At 34.3% G+C, this 14,463-nt stretch overlaps 1 pseudogene; it reads left to right on the top strand.

Annotated features, from left to right (window-relative positions):
• The first annotated feature begins 755 nt into the window (after positions 1-755).
• On the top strand, positions 756-8,450 carry LOC103590411 (annotated as a pseudogene).
• Positions 8,451-14,463: the final 6,013 nt, after the last annotated feature.

Raw genomic sequence — 14,463 nt, 5'->3', positions numbered from 1 at the left:
GGGTAATAATCTCCATGATGATATTTCAGGAAGAAAACGGTGCTTTCCTAGTGCCATAGGACATCATGGTTCAGATGAAAACCTTTAGTCTTATCATCTGTGGCTACTGAACCCAACGTAATCATTTTTCATGGCCCTTTACCTATTCCCCTCTTACCTTCCTCGCCCTTCCCCTTCCCCCTCTCTGGTAACCTTCGTTCTGTTCTCTCCTTTTGAAAGTTCAGAGTATTAGTCTAGTTACAGTATCTTTCTTTCTTTTTATTTATTTGTTTATTTTTTAGATCCCACTTATGAGTGAGGACATAAGGTATTTCTCTTTCTGTGCCTGGCTTATTTCACTTGATATAATTTTCTCTAAGTTCATCCATGTTGCTGCAAATGGCAGTTCTTCATTCTTTTTGTGACAGAGTAGTATCCCATTACATAAATATACCACATTTTCCTTATCCAGTTGTCTACTGATGGATATTTAGGTTGGTTCCAACTTTTGGCTATTGTAAATAGAGCTGTGATAAACATGGGAGTGCTGGTATCCCTTCAACATGATAATTTCCATTCCTTCGGGTTATATCCAGCAGTGGGATTGCTGGGTCATATGGCAGTTCTATCTGCAGTTGTTTAAGGAACTTCCATTCTGCTTTCCATAATGGCTGCACCAATTTACAGTCGCACCAACAGTGTAGGAGGGGTCTCCGCATCCTCGCCAGTATTCATTATTCTGTCTTCTTGACGATAGCCAGTCTAACTAGGGTGGGATGATATCTAAAATGGTTTTGATTTGCATCTCCCTGATGCTTAGTGATGTTGAACATTTTCATGTATTTGTTCGCCATTTGGTATATCTTCCTTTGAGAAATGTCTATTCAGCTCCTTTACCCACTTTTTAATCAGGTTATTTGTTTTTTACTGTTAAGTTGTTTGAGTTCCTTGTATATTCTGGATATTAATCCTTTGTCAGATGCATAGTTTGCAAATATTTTCTGCCATTCTGTAGGTTGTCTTTTTGCTCTGTTGACTGTTTCTTTTGCTGTACAGAAGCCTTTTCATTTGATATAACCCCATTTGTTTATTTTTCGTTTGGTTGCCTAAAAGCTATAGGCTCTATTTAAAAATAGACTAAAATCAAATAGGCTAGGAGCCTATGTTAGTATTATCATTTTGAAAAAATATCTGTTAATATCCAAGAAGTCTAAATCATTGATCCTGTCATCTAAATTGAGAAAAATAAAAATAATTCAGGCTATAGATAAGAGACAACCACAAAGTTCAATATGTGATATGATTCAATTCAATAAACCTATTTGCAGTGGCTGTGACACACCAGGTTTGAGAGGCTGTACAGCCTAGTGGTTAAGAATGGGAACTCCTTAGTTGACTATCAGGGCAAAGCACTCTGTGCCCCAATCTTCTCACGTATAGAGTAGAGATAATATAATATTTGTATCTACTGCATGTGGCTGTTGAGAGGATGAAATGAGTAAATCCTTATAAAACACACTTAGACCAGCCTCATTCATACTGTAAGTGCTCAGTGATGTTACTTATGTTTGCTTGGATAAGGCCCAAGCAAGCACTCTTCAAGCAAAACAATGAGGCATAAATGATTATGATTAAATAAATATAGCAGTAAATGGCAGTATGACTATTCACCAAGCACCATGGGAACACAGATGTAAGAATAACCAATTAAGAGTAGGGACAGAATCTAGACCAGCATGGTCAGAGGAAATCACAATGAGATGACATTTCAACAAGGACCATAAGTTGATCTATCTTGATGTATTATTATTTTTTTTTTTTTAAAGATGACCGGTAAGGGGATCTTAACCCTTGACTTGGTGTTGTCAGCACCACGCTCAGCCAGTGAGCGAACCGGCCATCCCTATATGGGATCCGAACCCGGGGCCTTGGTGTTATCAGCACCGCACTCTCCCGAGTGAGCCACGGGCCGGCCCCAGAAACTGATTTTTGACAAATAAAACTTTTATACTTCTTTATATTCTAAACTAGGTACAATCATTGTTTGGTTTCCACAGGGGATTAGTTCCAGGATCTCCTGTAGTTATCAAAATTCATTGATGTTCAAGTCTCATATTCAAAATGGCATAGTCCTGCATATAATTTACACACATCCTCCGATGTATTTTTTTAATGATTCTTTTTTCAGATGCTGTTTATAAAAAATACTTGCTATCAGAACTTGAGTCTAATAGGGGAAATAAAAATAAAAAATGAAGGAAGGGAGGAAAGAAGGAAGGGAGGGAGGGATGCAGGAGAGAGATAAGTGGTATAGAGAGAATTGGTTTGGTTTATGGTGATCAGAAAAGGATTATTTGGTAAGTGGCATTTGAATCCAGCCCTAATTTAAGATAAAAGCCTGCCACTCAAAGATTATGGGGAAGGAAATTCCAGAGAAAATCAGCAACCAGGGCAAAGACTCAAAGTAGTAAACAAGGGAGAAGGTAAAGTCTATAAGACATGGTTGTTGTTGGGGGGGGGGGAAGAAATTAGTGATAACTGTCATACTTTTTGATTGAGCAATTAGATGGATAGTGTTACCTTTTTCTAAGAAGGGAAAATAAAGCAGGTTTGGCAAGGAGGAAATCATGATTCCTATTTTGTCCGTGTTAAGTTTGAGATGTCTATTAGACATCTGGGTGAAAATATTGGGAGGATATCAAGAAGACATACACACATACATTGATATTCAAATCTAGCATTCCACAAAGATGTTAGTTTGGAGATAGTGATTTAGGAGGTGACTGTAAAGGGCTCTGTTGTGCCTAAGAGATTCTGTTTTGGCCAAGACTCTCGAGTGTTCCAGGAACCCCTTCTCATAAAGTTATCATAAAGTATTCATGCAAAAGAAAATGATTTCAATTTTTGTCCTAAAGCTACTTAGTAAGATTTCTTGATCTTTCATATCAAAGAGTTATTTTAAAAGGGAATAATATTGAGTAGTTAATTATATTATACGAAAAGGAATTTTACTTACTGGTTCCAGAATTTGCAGTCTATTTACTCAGCACACTGATAACTCTTTCCAAGAGTGAAACCATTACCCTTCCAATACATTGGATAAAGGTTCACATAATTTTATCCTACTAAGCCAAGATACATATTCATATATTAACAAGTTAACTTATACCTCTTGTAATCACACTGGTATAAAAAACTAATTAACTGTATTATCATTTTTAGCTTCACATAGGTCACTAGAATCCTACAAAGTACCCCATCCTTGTTCAAGCTGTCTCAAAGGCTAATGGTTTGGCAATTATTGGTATTTTGATAAAGCTAAAGTACAGCTCTGCTAACACTATTTCTTACCAATCACACTTCCAAATAGGATGAAATAAGGCAAAAATATACTTAGTCTTTCTTTTTGGAAAATTCCCATTCTGCTAATGACTACAGGTTAACAAACAGTTCCCTAGTACTCTGTTGCTTTGTTTTCTCTGTTTTTCCCTCTTGAGAGAAATAAGTTTCAGATGGGGTTAGGAAGGTGTTCACAAGGAAACAGAAATTTCTATTTTCTAGCTCTTCCAAATTCCCTTCCCTCTAAACTTCTGACCTCTCAGGCCTAGAAATTTATCAATTTAATATCTTAGAAGGTAAGAAATATTAAGTGCTTTTTTTCAATAAAGAAAGCTCAATTGACTTTTTAAATGTCAGATATTGCTCAGATCTTCTATAGAAGAGTTCCTGAAAAGTTCTGTAGGTAAGTTATTAAATTGGGTATGTTTGTGTAACTAAGTAACTTTTGGAATTATAGTAATTCTTTTTTTTTTTTTTTTCCTTTTTGTCTTTTTTCATGACCGGCAACGGATCACAACCCTCAGTGCTGCGCCCGTACCGGACCGGGACCGGCAACAGGATCGCAACCCTCGGTGTTGTGCCCGCACCTTGCTCAGCCAGTGAGCGGCCGGTCTGTATGTGGGATCCGAACCCTCGGCGGGAGCGCCGCCACACTCCCAAGCGGTGCACTGTAGCAGTGCGCCACCGGGCCGGCCCCGGAATTATAGCAATTCTAGTTAACCTTTACTGACCACTTATGATATGCCAAAAACTGTACTAATTGTAACTAAAAGAACAGACCAAAGTAAGAGATTGGTCATTTGTATCACAGTTTTGCTAAATTTCTAGATTTCGTCTTGTAAAACTTGGAACATCATGCCCATAATTAAATTTAAACCAAGCTTCGTGTTTGCCATTTTATCTGTGGTTACACATTATGAACAATTTCGAGTACAAGGGCCCACAAAGACATACACCTAGCAAAATTTTCTCTTCTAAAGCAGAGGGAAAATATCTTACTCTCATGAGTTACTGCTATGAATTGAAAAAAATCCAAAACTCAGTTAAACAGTGTTGAATTGATAACAATCTTTATCTCACACTTTATTTCTTTTAATCTCCAGTTTGGTCAGGTCAATCCAAAGTAGCGTAAAATATTTGATGCCTTAAACACAATTAAAACCCAAGTAAATAGACTAAATAAGTTATTTTAAATCAGAGAACAAGAATCTACAGAACCTGATCATCACATCTTGGGCACAGGTGGTGGTGGTCAGCTTTGTACCTCATGAATATGCATAATCGATTAAAAAAAGAGGCAGAAACCAGGAGTAAGCACAGGTGGGCTATAAACCATGTGTATGATTTGACATTAATTATATATGTAAATAAAATAAAAAATAACCTTAGAGATTTCATATATATGTACATTATATATATGTACACATAATATATGTGTGTATATATGTATCTATATATGCATATATAATTGATGGAATTAAACATAAAGTTCTATTTCCAAAGAAACAATTGTCCAAGCAAAGATGGAAGAGTCATGGGCTGATAAGAATTCATGTAAAAAATCATTTAATTACATATTTGAAGTGGAGAGTAGGAAGACTGGAGAAAAACCTACCAATCTGAAAATCAAGATTGCCTGCTTCTGAGAAAGTCTCTGATGCAGAGATTTGTTTTGTTTTGTTTTGATTTTTGTTTTTCACAGTTATTGTTTATTGATTTCAGCTAGATAAGCCCTGTTGAAAAATAAGTTATTTAGCCAACTTAGCTTAAAAAACTATATCCAACTGAAATGTAAATTTGTTTCCATTTCATAAAGAAAGATATCTATACTTCTTTAGCAGTACAAAAATTCAGAAGTCAAGGTTATTATTTTGATAAGTTAAGGGTATTAATATACAATATTTGATAACCATGATTCCCAATTGTCAACTCAAAAAACAGATTTTCTGATATACCCAAACTTAGCTTTACTGTTTTAACAGTAAATAGTTAAACAATAAGTCAGAGATTTGTCATTTTCCTTCATGGTGTGGAGGACTTTCATATTTTTATGTAAAATAGATCTGATTTGAGCTAATTCTAGAAAAGATTAAGCTTTAAATGCATGGATTATAAAGTGAGAATGACAGAAGAGTTTTAGAAAGCACTTAACTTGAGAATATCAAAAATTACAACATATAAATGACAGAAGATTTTTTAAAAGCACTCAATTTGAGAATATCAAAAATAACAACATATAGAAAGAAAATGGAAGAAAATAATTAGTAAAACTAAAGCAGAAAATAATATAAGAAGAAAAAATTAATAAATAAGTACAAGGTAAAATTCTATCAATAAAACGAAAAGTTGATTCCTTGGAAAAACCAACAAAAAAGGCAGACTTTCGGCAAGTTTGATAAAAGAAAAAAGACACACATAAAATATTACTAAAAATTAAGAAATGGGACATAACTAAAGATATAGAAAAAAGTTTTTAAAGAAGAAAAACATTTATAACATTATACCAGTAAATTTGAAATTTTAGATAAAATGAATGGTTTTCTAGTAAAATTTGAAGAGAATTGATTCAAAAAGAGTTAGAAAATCTAAATAGACTGAGAACCTAAAATTAAGTTGAAAAGATAGTCAAAATGTAGCTAGTAAAAGAAAACACTAGGCCCAAGCAATTTTATGGGAAAGTGTTACTCAACCTTTAAGAAAGAATCATGCCAGTCTTAACTAAACTGCCCAAGGCAAGGGAACAAACAGAAAACTTTCCATCAACTTAATGAAACCTGATAACAAAACCAGGTAAGAATACCACAAAAAAGAAAATCATAGGCCAGTCTTTCTTAGGAATATACCTAAACAAAATCCCCAAATTAATTATAGCAAATTGAATTCAACAGTGCATAAAAAGAGTAATATTTCTGAACTAGTAGAGTTTATACCATAAATGCAAGGACGGTTCAAGATTAGAATATCTCTGAATATAATTCATTAAATTAACAAATTAAAGATGAAAAAACCATATCATCAATGTGTTAGATGCTTAAAAAGCATTTGATAGAATGTAATGCCATTTCCGAGGATAAAACTCTGAAGAAACTTTTTGAATTTGATTAGGAAAATTACCTAGAAACTTGGATCAACATCAAATTTAATAATGAAATACTTGAAGAATTTTCATTTCAATCAGAAACAAGACTAAGGTGCCAACTGTGATCAACACAATTGAACATTATAATGAAGGTCTCAATCGATGCAATAAAATAAGGAAAAAAATAAGAGTACATATTAGGGTAGATATTTGAAAAGCAAAGACAAAACTATCATTATGTGCAGATGATATGATCATTGACACCTACCTGGACAATTCAAAAGAATCAGCTAAAAAGCAGAATCAACATAAAAGTCTGGTAACATTGACGGCATAAAAGATTAGCATATAAATATCAGTTCATTTCCTGTACCCTAATAATAACCAATAAGAAAAAAAACATGAGAATAAATAGAATAAGAGTAAAATGTAACTAATATTCATGTCAGTAAATCTCTTTGCCACTAGAACATAATCTGGCATCATTCCTAGAGAAACAGTAAATGTTTTATACTAGAAATTAAATATCTTTTAAGGAAATAGATTGGAAAAATTTTTTTGAACTTTTTCTTATCTTCAACCAAATGTGGGAGGAGGAAGATTGCCTGGTCAAATCTTCATTCAGTGTAGAGCATTTTCAGTCTTTTCTCTTCTATTGCTTTTATTGTTTATGTTCACAAACACACCAGTCATGACATACTATATAGTAGAAAAAGTCTACTAAATTCTTAGCCAAAATCTCTTGAAAATATATAACAAGATAATATAATGTATATACCACATATATTGGTACAAATATTTTACACCATGATACAATGATATATGCTTTTCTTTTTCTTCCAGGGTAAATGAGCCCCATTCACAAATTTTGACTCCTCTACCCTCCTTCCTTCATCCTTGGATTACCAGACCCTCTCTGGCTCTCTGCCTCATCCTCCTGTTTATGTGAGTGTAAGCTGCATCATCTGTAAGGAGAACATCAGTGTCAGCTCAGGACAGGTGTAGTATCAGCGGTAAATGAGTAAGAGGAAGTGCAAAGCAGGACTATCAATGAGGAAATATCATTTCAATTAGGTTTTCTAGTTTATTTTCCCTTCCTACTGAAAAAAGTTTATTTCTGACATAGGTCTATTGAATTTTTTTAAAAAGGTGTATTGTAATACTGGTTTTCTTACTATTATTTTAGGAAGAAAAGAGTCAGATTCAGAACTCCCAGTTTTCCTTCCTCCTTAATAAGAGAGTCCCACCTTGTTAAATATGTTACTAAGAGTTTCAGAAACAAAGGAAAAACTGCCCTTGGAAGTTCCTCTAAGTATTGGTGGATTGTGGCTCTCAACTGGTGTATCCTGATGTTTGGCAGAATTTTTTTCCTTTTTTTTTGAGCTTAAACTTCTAAATATCCAACAAAATATCTTATTAATTACTGTTTATAATGATACTAATTATCACTTATTGAGCAACTACTTATAGTAGATGCCTTGCATATGTATTGTCAGCCAATTCTCATAACAAAACATACAGGACAAGTATTGTAGCCTATTGCTAACTGACATTTACTGAGCACATGCTCTGTGCTAAGCATCATTCTAAGTACTTTATATGTATTAACCGATTTAATATTCACAATAACCCAATAAAGTAGGTACTATATGGAAACTGAGGCACCAACCTCATAAGTCACTTGCCCAACATACCCCAGTTGACAGATGAGAAAGTTGGTGTTCTAACCCAATCAAAATGCTTAGTTCAAAGGAATGTGAAGGATTTTGAGCTTCCTCTGTTCCAACTGGTGAAACCACTGCAATCTTCAACTAAGTTTTCTAAATATCAGTGCAGTAATTATACCAGAAATAACATGCTCTGTGTAGCTATGATAACTTTTGATTCTTTAAGTATTTCATCCTTTCATCTGGCACAGTTCCACAATCTTCTGTCAAATGTTGAAGGTGACAATGCTGTCCTCATACAGCACAACAACTGGCCACACCAGCCTCTGAAGTTTACAACAGTGAGAGCCTTATTCCGAAGGGCTTATACTCTGTCAAGAGCATAGCCCTGAGTGAAAAATGATTACATTGTATGATGTTGAAAATACTAATTATCCTGATTTGAGCATGACGTATTGCACACAACAAAGTATTGATATTCAACTCTGTACCCCACAGATATGTACAATCAACTATGTTACAATAAAAATAAAATAAAATAAAATAAACTATGGCCCTGCCTCTGACATAATTCAGTACTTTAAGAAACAAATTTATTTCAATACTAGCAATTCAGCGTACCTGCAAATGTAATCTGTAGAATGAAAAAACTTCAGTTTTGGTTCTTAATGTTTGACTTAATAATCTGTAAGCTTGCAAATAGTAATCTATAAACACAAATTTGTGTTTATATTCAAGTTTATTTTGTAGAATTGTTTATAATTACAATTAAGTGTTTTGTATCTTTTCCCATTTTATTCAGTTTAGTTGACTCAATAAAATAATTTTATCTTTCTTGTGTATAATGTACTGTATTTTTAAAAAAACATTAAATTTCTACTTCATTTCCATTAAAAAATTTTAAATACCTTACTTGCAAGAGTATTTTGCCTCAAATGCAATAACCTAAAAGCAACTTGAGATGAAATATTGAGAAATTCATTTGCTTACTCTTTGAAGGCAAAGATGACAACTGGATTTAACATTATTATGCTGACCGAAGTTTGCTACCATTTGTGTTCTTTTTGATGAAAATTATATCTTTTATATAAGAAGATGATGCATCTGCATATTGCCTTTACTTTTACTCCCCACCTTAGCAGGGCCAATGATTTTCTGCCAGTGATTTTTTTTTTTTTTTTTCCAGTGGCTGGCTGGTATGGAGATCCAAGCTTTGGCTGCGGAGTTATAATATGGAGCTCTAACCAACAGAGCTAACCACCCAGCCAGGTTTCCTGTCATTATTATTACTAGTTAGTTTGCATGAAGAATCTGTACTTTAAAACTGCAAAAAAGTCACAAGTGAATGGTTTATAAAAATGCTAAGGGAATCATTTGGGCTTAGAATCATATAGAAATATCACTCAGTCTTTTAGTCAGACATGCTTTTAACCTGAAGCTAGTTATTTCTGAAGCATATCTACACCCAGAATTCTACAAATCTTGTGTCTAGTATTTAGCCTTGGGATTTACTTTGGTTCTCTCATCTGAGAAAATCATATTACAGACCAAAGCCCATTCCAATGTTCTTGTCTTGTGTAATGTCATTGAATCTGTCTAAACCTCTAGATAACTATAATCAAAGTTTAAAGACAGTCCAAGTACATTCTTTGTTGCTCTGAGGGAGCCTTTCTGTAAAGGCTGTGTTTGTTTTGCATCTAATAAGAGACTTCTGAAATGTTTGATTTAGGGCCCAGAATTTAAGTAAATCCTCTCTTAAAATGTAATGGACCAAACTAACATATAATATCTGCTCCCATAAGCATTTTATAAATGTAAAATACTTTCTTTGTAAAGGTATTCTGATTGTCTATATTACTCTATATTTGCCAAATATTAAGCTTGAAACAGTTACACCTGTCTGATGGTCTTCTTATTTCACATGAGTCATATTGACAGGATTTTAATTCTAAAGTTATCAGAGGTCATTGTAAGAGCCAAAGAAAGAGGGATGTGAGTTTAATTCGAGAAATTCATCTGCAATGGAGACTCAGGACCTAGAATATTTGAAAACACTTCATGAAAAGAAATTAAGTGATTTAGAAATAAATTTCACAGGAAGGATCTGAAAAATATTTGATCTGATGACCCATATATTTTTTAAGAAGGTTAAAATGGATTCTAGGATGTATGTAAGTCTGTAACTCTTATCAGGAAAGAGCAAAGATGTGACAAGAGATATATGGTGATCATCAAACTTTATCCTCAAGCTGAATGACAATAGGAGAGCATGTTTCCCCTTATTGCTTTTACCAGAATTTTACATAGTTGGCAGAACTCAGGAGGTGCATTATGGGGGCTTTCCACCTTTCTCTGAAGTAGCCAATAACAGCAGCTGTTGGGAGAAGACATGTGGACGAGGCATTGGATCATCTGAGATTTCAGCGCATATGTTTCATTGACTCACCCTCCTGCTGCGTGCACTCTTCTTTTGCCAATTTGGGTAGAAGACTAGAACATCCTGCAAGGTTTCTCTGATTTTTCCATGATGTTTGGCAGCTGACTTTCTTTATGTCAAATCTACTGGGCTTCTGAACATCCAGAATGACAATGCCAGCTGATGGGGCCCAACATAGGCTTGAGGCAGGAGGGTGTTTTTACTTTCTGCTGCTGTCTCAGCCCCAAACCCCCCTCAGCAATACCATGCTGAATGCTGACAACACCTTGCTGCTGATTTGTATGTTCACGGAGCTCAAAATATTTTCTAAATTGTTCATTTCTATAAAAACATTAAATTCATCAAAAGAGGAATTCGGGTAAAGGGAAAAAAGGAAAAGAAATATATTCTTTACATTTAATTTTCTTACACGACTCAAAAGAGCATATGTCTATTTATTATAACTAGATACTCCATGCCAGCAGTTCTTCACCATTTTGTGGTCACAGATTCCTATGAATATATGATTAAAACTATAAAATTTTTCTCCTTCCTCAAAATTTACATGATTTGATAGAGCACAAATTTTTCAGAGTTTTAGAATGTATAGAAACTCAGGTTCTTCACCATTTTGTGGTCACAGATTCCTATGAATATATGATTAAAACTATAAAATTTTTCTCCTTCCGCAAAATTTACATGATTTGATAGAGCACAAATTTTTCAGAGTTTTAGAATGTATAGAAACTCACCCTTTTCCTTCCTTTCCCATCACAAAGTAATTTCTGGACCTCAGGATAAGATCCCTGCTCTAGACTATTAAAAAAATGGGCTGCAATGGACTCCAAGTCTCTGTTGATTTTTCTTCCTAGCGTAACATTTATTTTTGCTTTTCTACCTCATTCTTTACAGCAGGTGCCTAGAGATTGAATGAAAGCATATTTCTGGTATAGTTCATGGACTGTGTTTCTTTTTTCCTTTCCAAATATTATTTTGAGTTAATAGAAGGTCCCACTGTATAAGAGATATAAAAAGATAAAAAGAAAGAGAATCCAAAACTTAGTGAATTGTGGGTAAACTAACAAAAGTTTACAAATGAGAGTAAAAGGGACATAGAAGAAAAAAAATTTGATTGAGGAAGATATCATCAGATCAATAATGGAACAAAATCACTTTGAAAGCCATCAACATTTTCTGTATCCAAGGCCATAAAAGCATTAAAAAATACTTATTTTATGAGCATTATCTTCATGATTATCTATAAACTCCAAATGCTTATTTACCCACTGCTCTCTATGAGACACTGTACAAGGATTTCCTTAGTATTCTTATTATATTTGGTTATTTTCCTTTTTTTTTTAATTTAAAGATGACCGGTAAGGGGATCTTAACCCTTGCCTTGGTGTTGTCAGCACCACGCTCTCCCAAGTGAGCTAACCGGCCATCCCTATATGGGATCCGAACTTGTGGCCTTGGTGTTGTCAGCACCACACTCTCCCTAGTGAGCCACAGGCCAGCCCCATATTTGGTTATTTTTCAATCTCAGTAGATAGACAAAGAGATAGATAGGTAGACAAACACAGATATATATATAAATGACTGCATTTACTCCAGAACTGCTCTACTTTGACAAAATGGAACCATAGATGTGGGTATTTAACCTATTACAATAAGATAGCTAATTTTGTGTTCCTAGATTTACATGAAAACATTTATAAAGGTAGGGGAAAATGCATAAAATAAAAAATATTTTAGTGGAAATATAACATGCTTGAAAAAAGTTAGAAGTGGCCATGCATGTTCTTTTTCACAAATCTTACTTTCAATAGAGAAGTAACTCATAAGGAGTAACTTAGAGACTTAAAGATATGTGCATACTCTCATCTCCTACCAAAAGAGTGAACTAGTAGCCAAGGGGGTCATGTCTAAAGACATTAAAATGCTCAGATCATAAGTGTCCTTACTAGAGGTTTCTCACAACGGGATCTTGGAAGCTAATGCCCCTAACTAGAGAAGGTAGAAATACCAATTATGTCAGACAGGAATAGAATGGCTTTATTTTTCTCCCAAATACTAGAGATTATACCTTTCTCAAGTCATCAGTAAGTATTTTAATAACCTTTAGAGACAGATGCATGTTAAGCTACTTAGGTATATTAGTTTTCTACTATGTTATTAGACGACCTAAAATGCCAGCAGGAACAAACATAAATAACAGAACCAAATGTTGCTGGAGTAATGTGTAGCTATTTAGAAAAAAATAATAGTTAGAACCTTATCTCACCCCCATACCAAAATAAATCCAATATGGGTTAAAATTTTCAATGAAATCATCAACATACTAAAAAATAGGTTAATAGTTGAAAAATATCTGGTTGGAGGAACTTTATCCCAAAATACCATAGGCAAAAGCAAGTAAATAACAGAATAATTAATTGAATTACGACAAATTTAAATATGTAGGTCAAAGCAACAAGAATAAAAAGATTTTAATACAAAGGAAAATGATAACTGAAGAAATTTTTCTAATATAAATGACATCCATGCGAACAATGTCCTTGCTATATAAAAAGGTATCATAAGTTATTAACATAAAAATTGAATTCCCAAGAGAAAATAGTAAGAAGATATAAAGAGGCAATTCAATAAGGAAGAAATGCAAATGATCAATAAATACATGAAAAATGCTTGATCTTAATAGTCAAAGAAATACAGATCAAAAGAATGTCCCATCACTATTAATGAAAAAAATTAGCAAAGATATTTTAAATAATATACAATGATATACAATGATGCAAATAAGTAATTGCTGTCAAACATTGCCAGGAAGAGCATAAAATGTAAAAGTTATGTTCCAGAAGAAATCTTATTACCAAAAATCATGTAATGAAAACTACAGGTTCAATGTAGAAAAGGAGACTTAAGTGGTAGACTAGCTATTTAGACTAGCTATAATGAGATCAACTTATCCATTACCCTGGTACCAAAGGCTATGTATACTCTATTTATTTACTTTTTTATTTATTTTTTATCCAAGATCAAGCTTCACATGCCCACAGGCAATGCCTATTTGATATCTCCACTTAAATATCACAGGAACATTTCAAACTATTCAAAACACAATTCACGATGCCCTCCCAAAAATTATTCCCCAAAGCGCACAAAGATGACAAGGCAGGCAGGGCTTCTTGTAGCTCAGGGGCTGCTTGTCAGGGTGGAAACCGATAAAACATGGCCCTGTCTCACCGATGCCACCACTTAGCTTGAAGGGACTTTTGGTTCTAACTTTTCAAACATAACCTTTCCCTTATCACTAAAACCTTCTTTTTTTTGTCAGGGTGGAAACCGATAAAACATGGCCCTGTCTCACCGATGCCACCACTTAGCTTGGAGGGACTTTTGGTTCTAACTTTTCAAACATAACCTTTCCCTTATCACTAAAACCTTCTTTTTCCGTCATCAAGAGCAAAGTGCTTTCAGGCTAAACTTTCTGTGTAATAAGCTACTTCCTGCATTTTCCTTTTACAGAAATGATGATATCTGCCACATGAAGAACTAGCTTTTCTAGTTCCAGTTCCAGATTCCTAGGAGACAGACTCCAATGGCCTAGCTTGGATGGGGCCCAGACCTGGTCCTATCAACTATGGCTGGGCACTGAGTGGAGGTCCCATTGAATTCACTGACTTCTAGGGACATAAGCTCCAGGCTCCAGGAGCAGAAGCAATTCAGGGGATCGTTGTGAGCCAAAAGGAAACTCCAAAATGATTTCCCACTTCCATGAAGATGAGAGAAACAAAGGAAAGAAAAAGAAAAGTTTGGACTAGGAGTAAAGTCAGGTGAATCTAGGTAAAATGTAGGACTGGCTTCATTGGGGAAAGACATCTCCAATTCTGAAATCTGAATTTTCCCTAGAATTTGTAATGGTAGATCCCTAACATGTCAATTGGGTATCAAAAGCAGTTTTCTTCCATCCAACATATGAA

The sequence above is a fragment of the Galeopterus variegatus genome, unplaced genomic scaffold, assembly GCF_000696425.1.
Source record: "Galeopterus variegatus unplaced genomic scaffold, G_variegatus-3.0.2 Scaffold48, whole genome shotgun sequence".
Taxonomy (NCBI): domain Eukaryota; kingdom Metazoa; phylum Chordata; class Mammalia; order Dermoptera; family Cynocephalidae; genus Galeopterus; species Galeopterus variegatus.
Note: the sequence above shows the minus strand (reverse complement) of the source record. Positions and strands in the feature narration are given on the sequence as shown.